This window comes from Geotrypetes seraphini, chromosome 7, assembly GCF_902459505.1.
Source record: "Geotrypetes seraphini chromosome 7, aGeoSer1.1, whole genome shotgun sequence".
Lineage (NCBI taxonomy): Eukaryota > Metazoa > Chordata > Amphibia > Gymnophiona > Dermophiidae > Geotrypetes > Geotrypetes seraphini.
The window spans coordinates 31,159,917-31,176,520 of NC_047090.1; positions in this window are offsets into that span (position 1 = coordinate 31,159,917).

Here is a 16,604-nt window from a genome sequence, read left to right on the forward strand (position 1 = left end):
AAGGAGCCCTAAGGTGCGCTATGCTTTTTAGCGCGTGATAAATATTAGCGCACGCTAATCGTGCGCTAAATGCTAACATGTGCATGTTATTCTATGGACGCGTTGATTTAGCATGCACCAAACGCTCGCTATGAAATGCCTAGTTAGACATTATTCAGACTATATGAGCTACGGAAAGAAACGGGAAAGGGAATCTATACCGTGAGATCTCATCTGCGGCTGCCACCTGCAAGATGAACTGCTTCTTAGTGTAGGGAGGGCCCGATATTTTGCAGTCATGGAAAGGAGGAGGGCGGAGGGGAAAACAATATGATGAACATCTTTTGGTGTACTCTTCAGGCTTTGGTCGAGCTGTCATCAGTCAGCAGGCAAGAACAAAAGCCCGTTCCTTACCGTGGCCTCTGAATATCAGGATACATCTTTTTTCCCTCTCTTTAGAATAATTTTTTCCATAGATGCACCGCTCTGCTTCATCAGCAAAGAAACAAACAAAAAAAAAATTCCAACCTTAGCAGCAGCCCCGGGAGCTGTCAAAGTTATCTCTCTCACAGCTGTTTTGCATATCCAGCGTTTGAGAATGTTCAGCGGAGAGAGATGTGGATTTATCTACTATTTTAAGAAAAAAGTCCTCACCTCTGGAGTTTTACAGAGTTACAAACTGGTAATAATGCGCTTGTTGCAGGTTTCCGGGTCTCGCTGCGTCTTGTCAGGTAGAAACTGACGTTTCAGCCACCATGTTGTGGCTTTCTTCAGGGTATTCTCTGAAGTCTGCAGTGTGACTTTGTAAATAGTGGGTTCACTGGCCTGATTGGGAACAGGGCAGTCCACCAATTTGAATTTTGGCGGGAAAGTCAGTTGGTCAGAAATTTGAGTTTTGTTGTGACAGTCCATAGAATGGAAAAGTCTCTGATAGGTTTAAAGATGTTCTACCCGTGGAGCAGGGTTGGATGTTCTTTCAGGGTTTCTACAGCTGGCATTGTGCTTGTTGCAGGTTTCCGGGTCTCGCTGCGTCTCTGTCAGGTAACAATGTGTCTGGCCACAATATGAAAAGTGAGGATACAGGGTGAAGAACAAGCCTACGGTATTTGAATGTAGAGTTGGGGGGGGGGGGGAGAAGGAATTTGCTCTTCCTTCCAGCTGACCAAGGACTTGACCTAGTGACCTTCTCCATAGTAGTTGAGTGTGCTTATTACCTGAGCTATAGGGTCAACAGGGAGACTAATTTGTATTTACTGGTAGGAATATGAATTAATCTGTATACCATGGGACCTGATATTTAGAATGGTTTAAATAGGTAGAAGAGTTTCCTGCCGGACAGGCGGGTTTGGCTCCCGTCTGTCCGGCCAACTACAGAAAGGTACGGGGAAGGCGGGTGGGGGTGTCGTGGGGGTCGGCCAGGGGGGTCGCGGGTCGGTTGGGGGGGCGGTCGGAGGTTCTTGGGGGGGGCGGTCGTTGGGGGGAGGGGGGGTTTGCGTCGAGGGCAGGAGGGCCTGGGATCCCTCCTGCCCGTAATGTAGTGGGGGTAGGGGGTCGCTGTGGCCAGGAGGGTTTGGGCTCCCTCCTGGCCCGATATTGTCGGGGAGTTGGGGAGTCGGCGGGGCAAGAGGGCTTGGGCTCCCTTTTGCCGCGATCGTGTCGGGGGGGGGGGGCAAGAGGGCTTGGCCCCGATCGTGTCGGGGGTGCCGCGGTTGGCTGGGGCAAGAGGGCTTGAGCTCCCTCTTGCCCCGATCGTGTCGGGGGTGCCGCGGTTGGCTGGGGCAAGAGGACAGGAGTGCTTGCAAGCGGTCCTTCGGGGTGGGGGTGCGAGCGGTCCTGCGTTGGGGTGAATCGGACGTCGGTGGGGGGGATCAGGTTTCCAGGGTGGGGACAGGACTTCAAGGGGGAGTGGAGAGTCGGGACGGGCGAAAGGAGAGTCGGGGAGGCCAGAGGAGAGTCGGGGCGGGCAAAAGGAGAGTCGGGCGGCGATGGGAGAGTCGGGCAGCATGCGCGGTATACGGGTGTGCGCGGTATATAAAAATTTCTGTACATAGATTTGTGTTTTCCGCGCGCTATACCCGTGTGCGCGTTTTACACGGGTGCGCGTTATCTACGTGAAAATACGGTACTGTGTCCAACACTGGTCTCCTCACCTAAAGAAGGATATAACCCTGCTGGAGAGGGTGCAGAGGCGAGCCACGAAGCTAGTAAAAGGTATGGGAAATTTGAGCTACAAAGAACGCCTCGGAAAACTGAGCTTGTTCACCCTTGAGAAGAGAAGACTGCGAGGGGATATGATAGAGACTTTCAAAATACTAAAAGGACTCGACAAAATAGAACAGGAAGCATCGTTATTCACGTTGTCAAATGAGACTCGGACAAGAGGGCACGGGCTGAAATTGAGGGGCGACAGGCCCAGGACGAATGTCAGGAAGTTCTGTTTCACACAGCGAGTGGTGGACGTTTGGAATGCTCTCCCGGAGGAGGTTGTGATGGAAACCTCCATTATGGGATTCAAGTGCAAGTTGGATGCGCACCTCCTTGCAAATCACAGTGAGGGATACGGCTAAATATGGTCATCATAAGGGAACACCTAGGTCTCCATCAAGGAACACCTAGATTGGCCTCCGCGTGTGCGGGTCACCGGACTGGATGGACCAAAGGTCTGATTCGGTGAGGGCATTTCTTATGTTCTTATGTTCTAGGTGAACCCAAAAGAAGACCAGTTATCACTTTTGTCACAATTAAAGCTTTTCTTATTCAAACTGTACAGATCTCCCGTGGGAACTCATTTTCCCGTCCCATCCCCATTCCTGCAAGCTCCGTCCTCAACTGCAGAAGCCTCAAACCCTTTAAAATCATAAGTAGCAACATACTAGAGCTCAGATTGTGATGTCATAATGCCTCATTCCACCAATGCCTAAGCTCCGTCCTCATTTGCACAAGCTTCAAATACTTTAAAATCATAAGTGTTTGAGGCGTGCTCGGTTAAGGCAGATCTTACAGGAATGGGGCAGGGACAGGGACAAAACTCGAGAGATAGGATGGAGAAACTGAGTTTCTGCGGGGAGTTTCTGCTGGCTCAGCTGATCGAGGATAACTTCCCCTGCTGCGATAAACTTATGGCTGTTGAGGCCTGCCTTTAAGATCCTGTGGCAACATAGATAGGCAGCTGGTTTTCCAGGCCTACATTTCAGCCACCTATCTAAATTTAGGCGTGATTCTGTAACCTGCGCTGTCAAGTGATTGACATGCATTTAAGGCGGCCACCAACATACCACAATAATGATAAAAGGACCCTCAGACTCTCGTTATTTTGATGGGACTTCCTGTATTATTATTCTCTCTTTTAATAGAGGCAGCAGCATTATTCTCAACACAAAGTCTTTCTTCTCTGTATAGAGAATAAGCGTCAGATTTCAGCTGCAAAATCTATTGAGATTTATTGGCCTAGTAAAGGTCCAGGTGACAAGTTCCATTATCTTCTGCCCGACATACACAGCATCTTTTGCTGAGGCAGGATTGATTTTCAGTTATTTATGAAACAAGAACAGAAGTAGAAGTTTTCAAATGAATGGGGCTTTGAGGTTGCTGCATTTAGAACCTTCCTGACTCCAATACACTAGAGCTGCTAAGTAACCCAGTCTCATATCCATTGCCATGCTGGGATAAACTGAAGGTCCATCAAATTCAGTATCCTGTTTCCAGTAGTGGCCAAACCAGGTCATGAGTACCTGGCAAGATCCCAAAGAGTAAAATAGATTTTATGCTGCATTTCCTAGGAATAAGCAGTGGATTGCCCTAAATCCATCTTAATAATGGCTTATGGACTTCTCTCATAGGAAGTTATCCAAACCTTTTTTATACCTTGCTAAGCTAACCGCTTTCACCACATTTCTGGCAAAGAATTCCAGGGGAAGAAATATTTTCTCCAGTTTGTTTTAAATCTACTACTTAGTAGCTTCATTGCATGCCCCCTAGTCCAACTATTTTTGAAAGCAATTCACATCTACCCTTTCCACTCCACTCAGTATTTTATAGATCTCTGTCATATCTCACCTCAGCTGCCTTTTCTCCAAACTGAAGTCCTAACCTCTGTAATCTTTCCTCATAAGAGAGTCAGTCCATTCCTTTTTATCATTTCCATCACCCTTTGTATCTTTTCACACTCCCTGCACCTTTTTTGAGATGCAGTAACCAGAATTGCACACAGTATTTGTGGTGTGGTCGCACCATGGAATGACACACAGGCATTATAATATTATTTGTTGTATTTTCCATCTCTTACTTTTTTATGCTTTTCCTATGGTTTCCATATAATTTCATGTTTGGAGACAAAGGCTGAGGTAGTCCTGGTTTCCAACCCACTACTCGGGTGGCCTTGAATTCTTGTTTCCACGGTAAATTGGATCTACGAGTCTATGCAAGAACATAAGAATAGCCTTACTAGGTCAGACTAATGGTCCATCAAGCTAGTAGCCCGTCCTCATGGTGGCCAATCCAGGTCACCAGTACCTGGAAAAAACCCAAAGAGTAGCAACATTCCATGCTACAGACTATAGACTTTTCCCCCAGGAAATTGTCCAAACCTTTCTTAAAGCCAGCTACGCTATCTGCTCTTACCACAACCTCTGGCAATGCTTTCCAGAGCTCAACTATTCTCTGAGTGAAAAAATATTTCCTCCTATTGGTTTTAAAAGTATTTCCCTGTAACTTCATCGAGTGTCCCCTTGTCTTTGTAATTTCTGACGGAGTGAAAAATAGATCCACTTGTACCCATTCTACTCCACTCAGGATTTTGTAGTCTTCAATCATATCTCCCCTCAGCCGTCTCTTTTCCAAACTGAAGAGCCCTAACTTTTTTAGTCTTTCCTCATACAAGATGAGTTCCATCCTCTTTATCATCTTGGTCGCTCTTCTTTGAACCTTTTCTAGTGCTGCTATATCTTCCTTGAGATAAGGAGACCAGAAATGAACGCAATACTCCAGGTGAGGTCGCACTGTGGAGCGATACAGGACTGAATGAAACTGCTTAAGGTTGACCTGGGTGAGATGGTAACCCTATAAAGACACCCAGTAATTCTGTCATTGTCCTTTGGGAGCAGGAAGACGCCAGAGCTACTGGTAGTATCAACACAGTTCCTTTCAAGTCTAGGCACGCTGCTGTGCTATTTTCCCATTCTCCTCCTCCCCCTTACTATGAATCTCTACAATATTTTATTCATTCTTGCTTTCCCCCCCCCCCCTTGGCTCCAGAAGGGCTAAAATCCAAATGTCTATTTTCCACCCAGTCAGCAAAATTTCTGTAATGTTTCAGAGTACGACAGACTAATCTAAGTTAGCTGCATGTCATAACTGTGGAAACTCATTATCATAAAATCATGTGCCATGCTGGTATCTTGTTAATATACTCCAAAGCATAACTTAGCAGTAACTTACTTTACACTAACCACAAAAAAAGGAGAAAACCTCTAAATATATAGTTTCACATGCCTAGGCTTAAATTAATCCAAGTCGTAAATCGTTCATTTTTGATACAGGCTATAATTAGGGCTATATTTTTTAGTACATTTTCTTGACGAGATTTGACCTGATTCATCAACAATTTTCTCTCATTCTGTTCTGAGGTGAAAATCCTTTGAGAAATCTGGTCTGGAGTCTTCTGTTAAGTAAAGCAACCATTATACTCTGTCTCTGTTATTTGAATTTCAGTGCTTTTTAATGTGTATATTTTTTTGATACTGTTTCATGGTAGTCCTATTATTAGGTTTCAAGTTTGCTGATTTTGGGTTTACCTCGTGGATTGTATTTATGTCTGTGCTTGGTCATTTTACTATGATGCTGTTAACAAACTTTTAAGTTTTATGCTAAACTGTACGTACTGTATAACACTTTGGATGAATCTCTTCATAAAGGCAGTCAATAAATCCCAATACATAAACAAACCATGCCTGAAACAAGCCAGTCAACATTTGGGACAGTGGTATCCTGAAAACTGCAGTGGAAATCATCCTAGAACACAAATATGAGGGACCGCTGAAAAGCTCTCAACCCAATCAACAAAACTGGGGCAGTCTCCATCGAGGGCTATACATTTAGGTCCTGATTCTGCAAAGTGCACCTACATTTGGGTGTAGTTTGGATGTCCTCGTTAGGCGCACTTTGCAGAATCGTGCTTAAGAACGCTGAGCGGTGCTCAGTATCAGGTGGAACTGCTTCTTTTAGTCAGGGGATTCCTACCATGAAAGCTTAGGATATCCTAGCCATGTGATGGTACCTAAGCTATGGTATCACAGGACAGTCAGAGACACCTGATTAGAAGCTGCTGTGGCTCAATGGGTAAAAGTCCTTTGCTCATCTTCCAGAGGTCATGGGTTCAAATCTTAAACATCTCCCCCCAGCACATGTTCCTATTTTAATTGTGGAATTCTATCTTGCAGGTGCACCTTGATGATCTCATAGTGAGGTCACCATTGTGCAGCTGCAAACCTCCATTTGCAATGAACTAGAAGCCATGCTAAGGTCTATATCTGTTTCTTCTGTTTTTACCCTTTTGCAAATAAAGTTGTCTGTTCAATATATATATATTTATGTCATGTTGTTGCATCTTTTTGAAGAATGAGCACATTGGAGCACTGTTTAGTGAGAAAAAAATGGTTATTTTTTTAGCAATAATCCTAAAGCTGAGTTTTTCATGTGCTGTAATTAGCAAATAACATTGCTGTTTGGCCAGTAAACTAGTAGGTTTGGCATGCAATATGTTTGTATTGATGTGCCCTGTTTATGTGGTGGCTTATTAAATGCATTTTGGGCTTAATAAAGCAAAAATAAATCCCTATACCCTATTTACAAGATCGCATTGAGAACATCCAAAGCCCGCCACAGAACTCACATCTATCTAAAGCTCAAACCACACTGAAAAGTAGACCTGGTTTTCATTCGCCTACAATTTCCGCGTTAGATGGACGCACTGTGGGACCCAACTATATGTTAATGAGTGAAGAGACATCCACATTAAAGCCTCTCCCATGCCATGCACACATAACGCTCATGCCTATATGATTAGGTGCAGTTTTTCCTGAAGGGCACCTACTGAATTGTGAACGCGTCTTGAAACTCACCCATCTGCCGATTATCGCTTGTTAAGACCCTTAAATCGCTCATTAACCATTTAGTTTGGATGCCTAACTCATGCTTAACTTTGGATGGAACCTAGGTGCCATTAGGCGCCCTTTATAGAATCAGGGCGTTAGGGGCAAATTCTGTAAAGGACGTCTAGAAGTTAGGCATCATTTAGACGTCCAGCAGCAGAATGCTCAGTGCGATTCTAGTAAGCATAGATGCACAAAAGAGAATCGCACTCAGTGAATGTAAACGCATCTATATAGAATGCATGCTTTATAGAATCGCCTTTTAGGCGTTGCATAGACGTCTTCACAATGTCTTTAACGTTATCACGTTTTAGTGTTATGACATCATTAGAACAGCAATTTCATGCTGTTTTTACATTAAAATTGTATGCAGTGAAATGGCATGATGAAGACAGCCCAATTTTACAGAAGCACCACTATTATATATTATTTATTTGGCTACTTTATCATATTTCCCTTCTGTCCTGGTGTGCTCAAGAGGGAGCAGTGAAGGGTTTGAACCCATAACCTCAGGGTATTGAAGCTGTAGCTCTAATCACTGCACCACAAACCACATGTCAATTCAAAAGCCAAGCTTATATAGACCTAAGGGCCGCCGTGGAAGCGGACTGCTAGGCACGATGGACCACTGGTCTGACCCAGCAGCGGCAATTCTTATGTTCCTCTTGATTCATAAGCAGTAATTTCTCTAGGATAAATATCAAACATGTACTTTCAACACTTGTCCAGTCCCTCTTTTGGCCTCTGTGTTCCTCAATCAAAGCACATGTAAGGTATGAAGCTCTAAAGTATGTTTGTACTAATTACTTTTGTGTGTAAATGGAATATATGTTGATTTCTGCTCGTTCCATTTTCAGCGTTGCTTAAATGTTTCCCTGATGCAGCGGGAGTGCTGTATGCCTCGCGAAACGCAGGCCGCATTGGAGGATGGATTAAGGATAGTAAAACAAGCAACAGCTTAAGCTCTACAGATATAGAGCATGAATTAAAAGCACTGTAAAGTTCTACAGATACTGAACATAAATCAAAGCACTTTAAAGCACCAGAGCACTTTTCAAGATAAGTACCAGTGATTTTGTTACTGAATTAATTTTGACTTTGCATTAATCTGCCAGTTCTGTTTTCTAAGATGAGCTGCTAGGTTAATTTGTCTGTGGTAAAGAGTTTATCAAAAGTTCTCAAGTAAAGAATTAATTAGAAAAAACTTTTTTAAAAATAACTTTATTAACATAAATAAAATTCAATAAAGATGATAAAAAAAACATTTAAGTTTAGTGAGAGGTAGGGTGGGTTCAAGCCAGTGATGTATAAAGGAGCAAGTGAAAAGGATCTTTTTCACAAGAGAACCAGAAGTGGGTAGACGGCTCCATATTCTGAGACTTGTAATCCTTATAGAAGAAACACCTTCAGCTTCATTTCTTCTTTTATCAGTGGTTGTGAGTATTTGATTTAACATTTGGGTAACCACAAGTTTTTTGGGTGTAAGATTGTGTATCAGACATGTCTACTTGCTCTGAGCCATAGCCACTGTGAGTAGGTTTCTCTTCTTATGTTCTTAAACTTTGGGAATGAGGTTTAGTATGCAATAGATTTTATCATGTGCTTTGCTTGAGTAATGCATTATTAAACTTCTTTTTCCATTATTATCAAAGAGGAGTCCTCTATACCCCAAAAATTGAAGCCCCGTTAACCTAAATGTAGATGCCTCCGGCACTTCTAAGTGACGCCTAAGTCGCGTCCACCTAACTTGCACATAACTAACGCCCAAAAGTAGACCTGGTTTTGCAACACCTACATTTTAGGCGAGAATGTAGATGCATTAGGATGTTGAGCGGCATGCAATTCTGTAAATGGATGTTTATATGAAAGCCACGCCCATATCTATTCCATTAGGCACAGCTTTTTCTGATGGGCGTCTATAAATTGTGGACACCTATTTTGTGAATTGTGCACAGCCTTTGGATGTCTAGCTTTCAATTATTCCTTTTTCAAGTCGTTAATTGGGTTCTGTGTTCATGGCTAAAGCGCTGGGAGTGGGACCACAGAAGACAAACATGAATAGGGATGGAGGAGTAATAGACCCTGATCAATTTTCAGAGGGTTCTGTTTGTGAGGAGCTAGCTAAAATAAAGATAGACAAAGCAATGGGGCTGGATTGTGTACATCCGAGGGTGCTGAAGGAATTTAGGGAAGTTCTTGTAGCTCCGCTGACTGACATTTTCAATGAGACTCTAGAGTTGGGAGTGGTACCGGAGAACTGGAGAAGGGCGGATGTGGTCCCTCTCCACAAAAGTGGAAGTAAGGAAGAAGTAGGGAATTACAGGCCGGTAAGTCTAACTTCTGTGGTAAGCAAATTAATGGAAACGCTTTTAAAACATTTTCAATGAGACTCTAGAGTTGGGAGTGGTACCGGAGAACTGGAGAAGGGCGGATGTGGTCCCTCTCCACAAAAGTGGAAGTAAGGAAGAAGTAGGGAATTACAGGCCGGTAAGTCTAACTTCTGTGGTAAGCAAATTAATGGAAACACTTTTAAAACAGAGAATGGTCATGTTTCTGTAATCCTGCGGATTACAGGACTGGAGGCAACATGGATTCACTAGAGGTAGGTCTTGTCAGACAAATCTGATCAATTTCTTTGACTGGGTGACCAGAGAATTGAATAAAGAATGTGCGCTAGATGAGGTCTATTTAGATTTTAGTTAAGCTTTTGACAGTGTTCCACACAAACATCTAATAAATAAATTGAGTGCCCTCAGCATGGGTCTCAAAGTGACTGGCTAAGTTAAGAACTGGTTAAGTGGAAGACGACAGAGGGTAGTGATCAATGGAGATCGCTCCGAGAAGAGGGATGTTATCAGTGGTGTGCCTCAAGATTCTGTTCCTGGGCCTGTTCTTTTTAACATTTTTATAAACGATAATGCTAAAGGGGTGTTGGGTAAGATTTGCCTCTGTGCAGATGATACCAAAATCTGCAATAGAGTAGACATGCCAGATGGTGTGAATAACATGAAGGCAGACCTGGCGAAGCTTGAAGAGTGGTCTGAAATTTGGCAGCTAAAATTTAATGCTAAGAAATGCAAGGTCATGCATTTGGGCTGCAAAAACACGAGGGAACAGTACAGTTTAGTGGTGAAGAACTTATATGCATGACAGAAGAACGGGATTTGGGTGTGATTGTATGTGATGATCTTAAGGTGGCTAAACAGGACAGTCACAGGACAGTCAGCAAAGGCGACAGCAAAAGGTGACAGCAAAAACTAGAAGGATGCTAGGGTGCATAGGGAAAGTTATGGCCAGTAGTAAAAAGGAGGTATTGATGCCATTGTATAAGACTTTGGTGAGAACTCATTTAGAATATTGTGTATAATTCTGGAGACCGCAACTTCAAAAATAAATAAAAAGGATGGAGTCGGTCCAGAAGAAGGCTACTAAAATGGTGTGTGGTCTTCATCATAAGGCGTATGGGGACAGACTTAAAGATATCAATCTGTATACTTTGGAGGAAAGGCGGGAGAGGGGAGATATGACAGACGTTTAAATACCTACGTGATGTAAGTGTGCGTGAGTCGAGTCTCTTTCATTTAAAAGGAAGCTCTTGAATGACAGGGCATAGGATGATGTTAAGAGGTGATAGGCTCCAGAGTAATCTAAGGAAATACTTTTTTTACAGAAAGAGTGGTAGATGCATGGAACAGTCTCCCAGATGAGGTGGTGGAGACAATGTCAGAATTCAAAAGGGCCTGGGATAGGTACGTGGGATCTCTCGGAGAGAGAAAGAGATAATGGTTATTGCAGATGGGCAGACTAGATGGGCCATTTGGCCTTTATCTGCCATCATGTTTCTATGTTTTTTATTATCCAATTTATTTGGACACCTAAGTTGCTGGATGTCCACATTTTACAGAATTTGCCCCTTAGGGCCTGATTCTCAAAATGGTGACCTGATTGTAGGTAGGCTTCTTACTGCCATTTAACAGACCAATCAGGATACACGTTTAAAAAAAATCTGTGCAGCGAAGTGTGCCTAGAATGTAGGCATTTGTCTCACACCTACAAAGGTGTCTAGGCATGCTTATTGATGCCTAAGACCGGTGTAGGCCTGGCTTACGCCAGAAGTGGTCTTAGGTGTCCGTAGGCATGCCTAGGTGTTTCTATAGGTGCAAGTTAGATGCCTTAAATGTAGGCCTGTAAAATGCTGGCCTATATTTAAAGCATCTATCTGAAAAAAAGAACACAATTATGGACATGGCGCCTACTGGTGATTGATACACGGTAGGTGCCCATTATGCAGGTGCCATTTCCAGAATCAGGCCCTTAGTCCAGTGATTTTCCACTTTTTCGTTCTATTGGAAAAATGCAGAACGAAAAAAGTGGAAAATTGCTGGACTAAATATGTAGTTCTCGATGGAAACCACCCCAATTTTGTTGGTTGGGCTGTGGGCAGAGAACTTTTCAGCAGTTCCTCGTTAAAGTAGAGATGTCGGAGATGAGGGCTGTATCTGAATTCAATAAAAGCACAGGAGAAGCACAAAGCATGACTGAGGGAGAGGAAAGGACTATAGAGCTTAATGGTTGGTGTAGATGGGCAGACTTGATAAGCCATATGTGGGACGATTCTATAAACTGACGCCTCAGTTTAGACACCCCAAAGCTAAACGTCTCATTTGGCATTTTGGCACCAAGATTCCATTATAGAATACTAGTATATGTCGACACTTGTGTGCCCATGTTTAGGCACAACCTCTTATGCCATGCCAATGGCAGGCCTAAGTTGGTGCACCTAACTGTGCCGAGTGATGTGTATAATTTATAGCATTCTATTAACTATGCATGTAACAGGGAGGCCCACCCATGACCCGCCCATGCTCCGCTCACGTGCACTCGTCCCTCTAAGTTGAGCGGGAGTCCTCCAGCTACAGTCCTACCAATGGGAGGTGCTGTTTCACTAGCACATTTGCAATAGTGAGGGACGGGCAAACTCCAGGGAACCAGCCTATCTCTAACAATTGAAAACACAAATATTGAAGTATTGTCCGCTACTGGCAGCAATACAGTTGGAGGACTCCCGCTCAGCTCAGAGGGAACAGCGCTCACATGTATGGTCTCTCGCACTTAAGCCAGGGCCGGATTTAGATGAAAAGAGGTCCTAGGCTATTCCACTTATGAGGCCCTTTCACCTCCCATTTTTAAGTTTGTAAATTACATGAGAGATAATAAAATACATCATTACTGTGATATATATCAATATGTTAAATGAAACATGTTGTTATTGGTTCTAACCTTTATAAAAAATGTGACACGGATAATAAATAAAAAAAAGTCGAGAACACTTATTTGAACATTTATTCTTAGCACTATATATAGTACTTGTAACAATAACTAATCAAACATAACACACAATATTACCCCTTCCTATATCCATAGTGCCCCCAGTGCGTCCTTCCTCACCTCATCCCCCCTAAGATGCCCGCCTGCCTCCCATCCCCCTTCCATTGAATACCCCCCCATGCCATCCTGCCTTCCATTAAACTCCCCCCACCCCCCTCCGATGCCAGCCTGCCTGCCTCCCATCCCCCTTCCACTGAAACCCCCCCCTCCCCCCCACCCCGATGCCAGTCTGGGCCGCCCTGTCCTGACGGATCCACGTTTTGCCTCCCTCCCCGCGGGGCTGGGCTTTGCCCAGCTGTTTCCGGACTGACGTCTTTCCCTCCCCGATCCTCCTCCCAGGGCAAGAAAAAGAAAGGGAGAAGCCGAGTCGGCGCCCCGTTGCGGCCGGAGCCGGTTCCGATCCCGAAGCGTAGAATTTCTCCTTATTTTCGGTTCAGTGTTTTAGTGTTCACTGTTTTTAGAATAGTGTAATTTTAATTTTGCTAACAATTTGAATGTAGGCCCCTCTTGATCTTGAGGCCCTAGGCTGAAGCCTAGTTAGCCTATAGGAAAATCCGGCCCTGACTTAAGCACTAGTTATAGAAAAGAACCTATCGTACATAGGGGCCTTTGATGTGCATAAGTGCACATTGGTGCTACTTACTACTACTATTAATCGTTTCTATAGTGCTACTAGGCATATGCAGCGCTGTACACATTATATTCAGGTACTATCTCTGTCCCTAGTGGACTCACAATCTAAGTTTTATGTACCTGGGGCAATGAAGTGCCAAGAGACCCACCCAGGGTCATAAGAGAGCCTACAGTGTGCACTCTAGGGTGAAGGGGTTATGAGTTAAAAGCAGCCTTCAAAAGGTGGGTTTTTAGTTTGGACTTGAATACTGCCAGGGATTGGGCTTGACATACCGACTCAGGCTACTTAAAAGCAATTCCCTGTTTGTTTTTTTCTGCTGCCATATGGAGAAAAGGTTTTAAATGGAACTCAATGTGTGGCGGCGGGCTAGAAAGCCGACAAGATGCTAGGAATTATTAGAAAAGGGATAGTAAACAAAATTAAGAATGTTATAATGTCTCTGTATCGCTCAATGGTGCGACTTCACCTTGAGTATTGCATTTAGCTCTGGTCTCCTTATCTCAGGAAAGATATAGGCCCTCTTTTACTAAGGTGCGCTAATCGATTAGCACACGCTAAACGCTAACGCGTGCATGATAGTCTATGGACACGTTAGGATTTAGCACACGCTAATTTGATTAGCGTGCTCTAATCGGTTAGCGCACCTTAGCGCCTGTTTTACAAAGCCACACTAGCGGCTGCTGCGTGGTAATGGCCCCGAAGCCCATAGAGATTTAAAGGGCTTTGGGGTGCTGCCGCGCGGCTTTGTAAAACAGGCCCTTAGTAAAAGAGGAGGATAGTGGCGCTAGAAAAGGTTCAAAGAAGAGTGACCAAGATGGTAAAGGGGATGGAACTTCTCTCGTAGGAGGAAAGACTAAAAAGGTTAGGGCTCAACAGCTTGGAAAAGAGAGGGCTGAGGGGAGATATGATTGAAGTCTACAAAATCCTGAATGGAGTAGAACGGGTACAAGTGGATCGATTTTTCACTCCGTCAAAAATTACAAAGACTAGGGGGACACTCGATGAAGTTACAGGGAAATACTTTTAAAACCGATAGGAGGAAATATTTTTTTCATTCAGAGAATACATTGCCAGAGGATGTGGTAAGAGCAATTAATGTAGCTAGTTTTAAAAAAGGTTTGGACAAGTTTCTGGAGGAAAAGTCCTGTTAAGACAAAATGGGAGAAGCCACTGCTTGCCCTGGATCAGTGGCATGGAAAGCTGCTACTAATTGGGTTTTTGCCAGGTACTTGTGACTTGGATTGGCCTCCGGGAAGATACTAGGCTAGATGGACCACTGGTGTGAACCAGTAAGGCTGTTTACCATTAAAATTCTGTTTTTTTTAACATAATGCACTGCCACTTGGTAATGAGATCATTAACTATGCAAATAAAGTTAACTCCAAAATTATTTGCTCTCTCAGGGTTTTCACAACTGGCATTGTGTTTGTTGCAGGTTTCCGTGTCTCGTTGCATCTTGTCAAGTAGAAACTGACGTTTCAGCCATCATGCTATGAGGTCTGCAATTTGTCTTTGTAAATAGTGGGTCCACTAACCTGACTGGGAACAGGACAGCCCGTTGGTCACCAATTTGGATTTTGGTGGGAATATCCAAAATTATTATTTATAGTGAATGTGTACCGTATTTTATTTATACAGCAAATCTGCTGCAAACAATTGAGGCTTTTTTTCTGATGCCCAATATAATTTGTCTAGGCTACTTTGTCTTAGCTGTTACAAATAAAACACAAACTCCCTGTGTACTGACCCATCTGTATTCATATTGCTATCCTGCTGATATGATTCATTCTGACAGAATAAAGGAACATATCTTCTTTCCTATTATACAGAAAGATAGCTTCCCTAGAGACCAGCCTCAGTCTAAGGTTTAAAAGTGAGCACCTGTTGCTTTCCTATTGTATTTAATATTTCAACAGTATTGATGGTCTTCTGGGCTGGTGCCACAAACCTGGTTCCTAATTTTTTTTTTTTTTTAAACTACAGATGTGCTTTTCTTGAAAACAAAACAGAAAACAACAACAAACCCAAGGCCATATGAAATCTAGCCCAGTATCTTGTTTCCAACAGTGCTCAATCCAGGTCACATAGACTTGGCAGTATCCCAGAAAGTAGATAGATTCTATGAGGAAGTGCTGAAAAGTTCTCAGCCCAGACAATCATCTTCTAAATTCTAAACGTTATTTTGCCATTGATTATGCAATGTCACCTCAGTAATAACCATACAAAAATAGACAAATGTAGCCCCTCCCATTTTACTAAACCGTGATAGCAGTTTTTTAGCGCAGGGAACAAAGCTAATAAAAGGTATGGAGAACTTGGAATACGAGGAACGACTTAAGAGACTGGGATTGTTCTCCCTTGAGAAAAGGAGACTGCGAGCGGATATGATCGAGACTTTCAAAATACTGAAAGGAATTGACAAAATAGAGCAGGAAAAAAAATTATTTACAATGTCCAATGTGACACGGACAAGAGGACAGGGACTGAAGCTGAGGGGGGACAAGTCCAGGACAAATATCAGGAAGTTCTGCTTCATGCAACGAGTGGTGGACACCTGGAATGCTCTCCCAGAGGAGGTTATTGCGGAATCCACCGTTCTAGGATTTAAAAGCAAACTAGATGCACGTCTCCTTACGAGAGGCATAGAGGGATATGGGTGACTAAAATTACGCCAGGTGTACACCTGGCTGGGCCTCCGCGTGTGCGGATCACCGGACTTGATGGACCGAAGGTCTGATCCGGAGATGGCAGTTCTTATGTTCTTATGGGAGCTGTACTGAATGCCCCACGCTGCTCTTGACGCTCATAGGCTTCCTGTGCTAAAAACCACTATTGCGGTTTAGTAAAAGGGAGCCATAGTGCAAAATATAGACAGTAGATATAAATTCTCATAACAGACACATTTTGATCACTAAATTCAAAATAAAATCATTTTTCCTACCTTTGTTGTCTGGTGATTTCATGAGTCTCTGGTTGCATTTTCTTCTTCTGACTGTGCATCCAATATTTCTTCCCTTTCAGCCTCTCGTATGCTTCCTCTCCTCCAGACCTCATTCTGTCCCCCAACTTTTTCTTTCTTTCTGTCTCCGTGCCTCCCTTTCTTTCTCTCTCTCTCCAGGCCCCCTTTCTTTCTGACTCTCTTCTTTCTTTATCTCCTTGCCCCCCCTTCTTTCTATCTCCCTGCCTGCCCCCTTTCTTTCTTTCTCCCTGCCCTCCCCCAACCAACTAGGCTTGCCGCTGCCATCGGGGAACAGGCCCCCAAGCCACTAAGTTTGCTGCCGCCGCCGCACTAGGGAAATAGGCCTCCATGCCATCGCTGCCCCAAGCTCTCCCTGTAGAAGCGACGCGCTGACCAGCATTCTGCTCCCCAATTTCAATTCTGACATTGGAGAGGAGTTCCAGGCCAGCCAGGCAGTGATTGGCTGGCCCAGAACTTCCTCTCCGATGTCAGAATT